The sequence below is a fragment of the Cornus florida genome, unplaced genomic scaffold, assembly GCF_030987335.1.
Source record: "Cornus florida cultivar Cherokee Brave unplaced genomic scaffold, ASM3098733v1 CherokeeBrave_3.0.0_Hap2_Chr05, whole genome shotgun sequence".
Classification (NCBI taxonomy): Eukaryota; Viridiplantae; Streptophyta; class Magnoliopsida; order Cornales; family Cornaceae; genus Cornus; species Cornus florida.
In genome coordinates, this window is record NW_026775575.1 from 78,285,792 (window position 1) to 78,294,871 (window position 9,080).

Here is a 9,080-nt window from a genome sequence, read left to right on the forward strand (position 1 = left end):
AACAGCTCTCTGTCCTCCTTGGTTAAAACCTTGAATAATAAGACGGTTACGAGACAACTCGTCGACTGTGATGCCGAGATTTTTCATCGTAAATTTTGGTATGAGATTCATTGCTGATCCACCATCAACAAGCATTCGAGTAACTTTTTATTCTTTTACGTAACTGAAAATGAAGAGAGGACAATTATGCGGCTTCGAACCCAACTGAAGATCCTCGTCAGTGAAAACAATTGGTGCATAACATGAATCAAGCGTACCTCCTACTATTTCATCATCATCGGACTTTTCAATGATGGCTGCATCCTTTGCATGGTTTTTTATAGTCAGGGCTTCATTTTGATCCTCGCAATTCTCATCATTAGGGCTCATTTTCTCAGTTGAAACCATGTAAGCTGTTACAACTTCATCATCTAAATATCCTTCTGGAAAGAACTCTTGTAAAGTAATGGCTTTTGGAGCCCTTTGCTCATAGAGGCGTGTTTAGATTACTGTGTCTTCTTGACACATTTTCTGTTATGGCCAGACTGCTTATAACGATATTGAGGTTTCTTTTTTCTTTGCCCCCTTTTAGAATAACTAGTCTGAAAAATGTCAGCTCGTTGATTTCGTGGTTTTTTTCTTGTCACCAGAGTCCATCCTTCTTTATCATCCTGAGGAAAGACCCTTCCAAATGTTGAAACGTCTGGTACACTTCTTTGGCTAAGATAGATGGGGATTGGTTCCAATGAGCCAAACTGGATGGTTATGCAATATATCTCAGAAGTTGAAGGTTGAGAACGAGCACTCCCCACGACAGAGGTTGCCAAAGTAGCAATAGTATGATTTGAAGTTACAACTTCGTCTATGTCAACAAGATTTTTCCTTGTTTTGCCAGATTCATCACTACCTCTTTGAAGATAAAACACTTCTCAATTGGATGACTGATAATACAATGATCTTTACAATATTTTGGTCGTTGACATGTCTCATCTCTTGAGGGCGTTTACTTTCAGGGAGTTCTATAATTTTACTTTTGAATAAGCATTCCAATATGCCAGGAACATCAGAATTGGGAAATGGGTATTCCTTCTTCTCTAATTCCTTTAGTGTAGGACGTTGTCTTTCCCCCTCTTGAAACTAGCGAGACTTTTTATCATCTTTCTTGTTATCTTTAACAAATATCTTGATTGGGGTAGTTAAGATAGTCATGGATTCTTTAGCAGTGTTCTTTGAGGACTTGTTGCTCTTCTTCCAGTCTTTCTTATCCTTGCTTGGTTCCATGGCTATGGGACCTTTGCCGTCATGGGATTTCATACTGATTTCCTTGTTATGGGCACGCATAGCCAATTCTTCAAATGTGCGAGGTTTTATGCCTTAAAGAATGTAGAGAAGGCCCCAATGCATTCCCTGCATACACATCTCTACATCAGAGATTTCTGACAATCAATTCTTGCAGTCAAGACTAAGTGTTCGCCACCAATTAATGCAGTCGATTATAGGCTCATCCTTCCATTGTTTCGTGTTAGTCAATCTATCATACCGGCAGTGTGACTAGTGCTATGGAACCTGTTCAAGAATTCTCGTTCCATTTGGTCCCAACTATCAATTGATTCTGACTTTAGGTCGGTGTACCACTCGAACGTGTTTCCTTTAAGGGAGCAGACAAACTGTTTAACTAGTAAGTCCCCATCAGTTCCGGCATTGTTGTAAGTCTTGACAAAATAGGCAATGTGTTAATTGGGGTTGCCTTTTCCGTTAAATTGCTGAATTTTCGGAGGTTGGTATCCTACATATATGCTCATACTGTCGATTTTCTTTGTATAGGGCTTTGAGTATATAAGAGTACTTTATGAAACGCCTCCGTATTGGGCTCGAATTGTATTCGTTATCATATCTTGCAATTGTTCGGTAGATAATAAAGAAATTGAAGAAACATGATTGGTTTGACTAGCTGCCTGTTCTGTTAACAACGTCTGGTTTTGACTAGCCGCATGTTCAGTCACATGCGTCTGTTTGGGGTCCTTCATGTGAGTACCTTGTGCAGTAGAATTAGGATTCTCCGTTGGCATTGCTATGGAAGATGTAGGATTCCCAGACGTTGGTGGTATGAAAGTTGCACGATTCCCAGTTGGTGGTACTGTGGAAGCTGTAAGATGCCCAGATTGTACTGGTGATTCACCGAAGGTCTGAACTTCCAATTTGTTCATCAGTGTAGCGATTTACAAGTCCTTCTCTTCCACAGTCTTTGTGAGGTTCTCAATAGTACGAGACATAGTTACTAGTTGTCCTTCTACCGTGGCAGCTCCAGTCATCATAAGAGCGACAACATCTGAGTATGATAGGCCTTGAGAGTCAATGTTCCTTGAAGTGATTGATTGCTCTGAAGTCTGACGTGGTGACTCTGGGGGTGAACCGACACTAGAGTGAGCATCATAGACGGAATGAGGTAAATCTAGTGGCGGAATCTCCTCTGGAACAACATCAGGGTTCTTGATATGTTGAGTTTTCACGTTCGCCGGCTTTGCAGGATTGGTTTTCACCAAGTCTTGTTGATGTTTGGATGACACCATCGCCTGGGACTTGCTACGTGTCACAGGGCCCGCCAAGGTACTTTCATCACTTAATTTGGCCTTCGTGCCACTTTTCATAGTGGCTTTGGCTTTGACCTTTACAATAGCGATGTTCTTTTGGGCTTTCTTGTCTGTTAGAGTCTTAGGGGGAGCCATAAAATCTGATAGAAAAGAAACTTGATGGTAGGAGAAAGAGATGAGAGGTAAAAGATGTCCCACCGGGTATGCCACAAATTTGTACACACAAATTTTGTAAGTTTGAAATAGAAACAAAATATAGAGCAAATAATATTATATTTGATTAATTTGGATAAATGGGGTACAATCCTCTGTAATATTCTTTACAAAGAATAAAGTAAGGTCCTCTGATTCAATCTCCAGTTTGGTTGGTTGGATCCTAGGGCTACACGAGCTTGATCTTGAATCACCGTGGAATTTGGATGAAGAACGGCACGTCTTTGGATGTGCTTGTTGTTAATCACCGTGGAATTTGATAAAGAAAGGCACGATTTGATGTGCTTGATATTCTTCGCTTTTGGGTTTGGATTCTGAATTTGTGTCTCTGACTTCTGAGTCTCTAGATTGCTAAGTCTCTGGATTTCTGGACTTCTGAATTCTGAATTTGTGTCCCCCTTCCTTCTTCCTTCAGGCCTCTATTTATAGGCTTCTTGGATTAATAGGATGATGACACATGCCATCTCCTGAGAAGGATTAAATCATAACTGGGCTGGGTCGGTTATATTATGATAATTATCCTTAAATATAATTATTCCAAATATATTTTATTAGGAATAATTATCTTTTTTTATTTATTTAATCATCTGGGTTGGGCTAATTAAATAATTTAATTGGACCAAGCTTGGACCAATTAAATAACTTAATTAAACATTAAGCCCATATTTTATGGGTCCATTTGTCAAAACCAAAGCCCACTAAAATTTTAGTGTCTACAACAGTCAAGTAAGCATTTTTCATATCCAATTCATGCTACACATTTAATCTCAATTGTTAGAACAATTTTTAAAAAATAAATCCATTCATTCCTTAAAGAAATCAAGTAGCATGCATTGTTGCATTTTAGTCTGTTTAGAATTTGTTTAAACTCAACATAGTCCTTATTTAATGATTAGGACCCCTCAAAATCAATTAAAATTAATTTAACGCTGTTTACGAAACTTCCCCATGTAAGGCTTAAGCTTTTGTTCAAATTGCTCGAGCTTCCTGTTTCAGGCTCAAGCTTCTTGTTTTAGGCTCGAGCTTTACATCCCAGGCTCGAGCTTGTCTTTTCAGGCTCGAGCTTCCTAACCATAGCTCGAGCTTTTCTCTAATAGCTCGAGCTTTTCTTTTCAGGCTCGAGCTTTACATCCATGGCTCGAGCTTTGCCTCCAAGGCTCAAGCACTGTAACAGCAGATCGAGCACTGTTACGCGAATCTGCCCAGAATTTCTACTATGATCTCAATCTTTATTGTTTAAGGATTTCTAGGCATGTTTCTAAGTTCCATCAATCCACAGTTATGAAAATTACATTATTTAAAACATGTAAAAATTCATAAAGAAACCAGATCAAATCCATGAATTTAACAATTCATACAACAAGAACAAATATGAACCAAATTCAATAAAATCTATGTTCTAATCCAATTAAACATGCATAATTATTTAGTTTTATGTGTTTAAGAATCCTAGAATCTCCTAGGCATGTATAGAAACACAAATCTAAGGGAGAGAGATAGAAGAAGAACTTGCCTTAAACTTTCAGATCGAAAGTTAAACTTCTTTTTCCTTGATCTTCTTTTCTAAAGATTTTTCTCTTCCTTTCTTCCTCTTCCTCCTTCTCTCTCTAACTTTTTTTTTTTTTTTTAAAATATATTTCGTGATATATTTTAACCCCCTTTTATAACATATAGTTGTATATTACACTATCTGTTTTATGTGCTAAGTGTTTAGTTATAATTAATTGTTTAAATTAAAATTTTATTTTATTTTAAGGAGTTGGGCTTGAATAATATGGATTACTTGGATAGGAAATTAAACAGGTACAGTTATTATCCATGAATGGTTATACATATATATATGGGTATATATGTATATAAGGTTATGTTAATTATTAATTATAATTAAAAGTTACATTAATTATGATATTCAGTATATGCTATATATTATATAATTATAATAGTTTATATATATGTATATATATATATATATATATGATATCACGTTTGGATTAGGGTGCCGAGATATATAATATGTATTTATTTTATTTTTCTTTTCCTTTTCCTTAGGTAATTAGAATTAGGTTAAATTAAAATTGTCTGTAAATATATCATTATATGTCTGCCTAGGGTTTAAAAATCCTATTCACGTACAGAGAGGGTTGAGAGATAACTGAGAGAAAAGTTAGGGTTTTGGCCAAAGATTGAAGGTCGGACCAAGGAGGAAGGAAGAGGGGTTGCTTGTGGGTTGAACCAGGAGCAGTAGAGCAGTTTAACAGCAGTTAAGGAGTTGTCGGAATAATTAGAGAAGACAGTTTAAGGTTCCAAATTGAAACCTAAGGCAAGTTCTTTCTCTTACTCCTTTCCTTAGACTTGTGTTCTGTGCATGCCGAGATAATCCATAGGATTTAGTCGGACATTAAAATTGGTTTTGTATAAATGTTAATTCAGAGTTTAAACTTTATTTTGTATTTTTAATTGAAATTAATTTATCGTATTAATTATTTTATCACAAGTGTTTAAATTGTTGTTAATGATTCTTATTAGGTTTATATGAATTTCTGGGTTAGTTTGGGACATAGATTGGATCCCTAGAAACTTTAACAAAACATTACATAGGGTTTTGCACATCGTCGGAGGTGAAAAAGATGATGGGGATTAGTATACGGCTCTCTGGGAGAGAGAGAGATGGCTTTTTAAAGGAGGGGGCCAGCTCTAAGAGAGAAAGTCGGCTCTCCATGAGGGAGAGACGACTCCACAAAGGGGAGAGCCGGCTCTCTCCTTAGGGGAGGCGGTTCCCTTGCTCGCAGTACACCTACGGGTGCATTTTTTATGGTTTTTGGGTTTCAGGGGCTGAAAGGTTAAATTGGACTTTCATGGGGATTTTAAATGATTTAAATGAGCATGTTAAAATTCCAGAAAGATTAATATATGCTATTATGCTAAAATATTGGACATCATGAAATTTAAATACTGATTTGCATGTTATCAATGATTATGGAAGATTTAATTGCTTGTTGTTGTTCTAGCAAATTAAATGGATTAAAATGAAATTTCTTTTGAATATTTCAATATAATGTGCTTAGTTATTTATCTGATTTTCATTATATCATGCTCTAGATTTTAATTGATGAACTACTTTATTTTTGTTCTATCAATTATTCAATTCTATGAATTATATGCACCGGTATGGGACGGTGGCATATCAGAGATGGATTAGTTCAAAACGCTAAATCCTACCCATTCTAGTATAAGGGAATTGATTAACTATAAAAGTTAAGTCCTGCTTATATTTGTATCAGGTTAATGAACAGTTGAATGACATACCTTAGTTTTGGGTGGATTTATATATATATATGATTATGGTGCCATGATATGAGCTTGAGTCTCAGGATCATGGTTAGGGTGTGTATATTGCCTAGGATGGGTAACTGGATATAGTAGACATCTGGGTGTCCTAGTAGGTCTAGGTACATATGCCCACTTTATGTGCGATTTGCATATTGCCTTCTATTTAGGTTGAGACAGACCTATAATCCAGTGAGCGTCTTATAGTGTGTATATATATATATATATGGACTATTTAGCTACTGTTAAGTTGTCTAAGATGTATCTGTATATCGGATTTCTGTTTAGATCATAGTAGAATATAACTTGTTCGTGTGCCTGACCCACTATTATTTTTCAGGTGTTCGACAGTTCCAGGCTTAGAGTTTGTTCATGCTAAGTAGAGACAGTCACTCACTCTTCCAGCTACGTAGGATTTTATTTCATATTTTAGTTCTGGATTTTCTTTCAATTCAGTTTTATTTTTCAATTGGGATATTATTAGGGGTTCACTAGATGGATTCCCGAGTTGTGTTAATATTGGAGGTTTTGGAAATATTGGTTTATTTTATTAATATTTTGAGGATTTATTATTTAGATTTCTTTCAGTTTAGTTATTATTTATTCTTTAATTCTTCTTGTATTCAAATGCTTGTTTATATACTTAATTGTTTTGTATCCCTCGGATCTATGCTCGGACTTGGTCACTAGTGGCTCTAAAATCGAAGGGTATCACAGTTGGTATTAGAGCACTCCAGGTTCAAGTGTCTCTAGGGTTATTTCGTAATAAGATTTCCGCGTAGCGTATTCTCTTGTTTAGAGCTTAAGTTTAGGATTCGTTGTATTCCTTCATGGTTCGCTTAGAACGTACTGATGTCAATTTTATTCTATAATTTCAGAATAGTTGGCACTAGGAAAATGATGTGGTCCGCAATGAAAGGAAAGAAGGACCCAAAGAAGAAAAAGATTACTCCGACGATTCCCCTGCAAAGGCAGACTAAGAAGACAGAATTGGTGACCAAAGAATTATTTCCAATAGGTGTTGTTTTAGAGTATAAACCAAGGAACATTTCTTCTGTGCGAGATTGGCAACCATATTATGGACCCAACACAACTTCGGTAGTGCTCGAAGTTAAGACAAGTGGAGAGTAGGACCCAGAAAAAGATTATCATGAAGGAGATACTGGAGCATACAAGAAGGAGGGTACCGGATCTCAAGGATGATTGCTCTTTTAAGAGTGATATTTATTACTAGTGGTACTGGAATTATTATTAAAAGTGTAGTACTGTTTAAATCACGTGCACTAGGATTATTTTAAAGAATTTATGACGATTATTCTTTTGGCAGTTTATGGTTTAAAGAAATTCTTAATAAAGTGAACTGGTGGTTTTGGTATCTTAATTGTGTTTCATGAGAGCATTTTTGTGATATTTGCATAAATGGTTTTATTAATCATATTGGAAAGTGTAAGTTGTGATAATAAAGGAGTATCACAGTGGAGTGAATGGTATTTGTGCAAGCAACCAAAGTTTTGCTTATAGGTACGTTGTGATGAGACGGGACGATTACCAATGAGTTTATGAAAGAAACTTGTGGGAATTAGTTCTGTAAGTTTGATTACAGAGGAGGAAAGTTGGCACTTTCCAGGGTAGTTGTTATACTTATGGAGAGCTTGGACACACTTCCAGGCAGTGTCCTCGTGCAGGGACATGAACAGCATGTGCATAAGGGATAGAGAGCACCATTACCTTTACCCGCTCTACAGATTCCATAGACATATCCGGCTTTACCAGCACCGCCACAGCCTCAGGGACAGGCACCGCAGCAGTTGCATTATGGCAGGTTGTTCAACTCTATGCCACAGGATGTTCAGGCACCTTAGGCTATTGAGGGTATGTTTCCTATTCATGGTACAAATGGACATATTTTATTTGATACGGGTGCTACAGATTCATTTGTGTCTAAATCATTTGTTGCATTATCTGGGATGACGACGCGAGTATGTGATAGACCTCATGGTATTTCTATACCTGTAGGCAATATTGTCATTTTACATGAGAGTGATGGGCCTATGACACTAGATATTGGTAGACTCATATTTCTAGCCAATCTATTGATCCTGGACATGCACACTTATGATGTGATACTTGGGATGGATTGGTTATCTCACTACCATACCAAAGTTAATTGTTATGAAAGGTCTATTGTATTTACCATACCTGGTCAGAATATGTATGTTATCGCTATGCCACGTTCTAACGGGGCTACTGGCACTTATTTGTTCTATGTGGATGAGGAAACTGAGGAGATTGCTGTGTCACTGGATAGCATACCAATTGTACAGGAATTTTTGGATGTTTTTCAAGAGAATCTAGGGTTGCCACCTAGTCAAGAGATAGACTTTGTGATTGACTTAGCTCCAGGTACTATGCCTATTACTAGAGTACCGTACAGGATGGCACCAGTGGAGATGCGAGAGCTGAGGGATCAGACTCAGTAATTTCTTAGTCACGGTTTTATTCGTAGAAATACTTCACCTTGGGGAGTACCAGTGTTGTTTGTGAAGAAGAATGATGGCTCATTTCGCCTGTGTATAGATTACAGGGAGTTGAATAAGGTTATTATTCGTAATAAGTACCCTTTGCTCAGGATTGATGACCTTTTTGATCAATTGAAGGGAGTTACATACTTTTCTAAAATTGATCTGCGTTCCGGATATCATCAACTTCGGGTTAGGTTGCACAGTGTTGCAGACGTTTCGTGAACACCAGTTATATGCCAAGTTCGAAAAAAGTGAATTTTGGCAACGGGAAGTGAAGTTTCTGGGTCACGTAGTGTCAGAAAGGGAAATAGCGGTAGATCCAGCTAAGGTTTCAGCAGTGGTAGAATAGGGATAGGCTACTTTACCTACCGAGATTTGGAGATTCCTCGAATTGGCAGGATATTATCGTAGGTTCATTCAGGGGTTCTTAAAGATAGCAGGACCACTC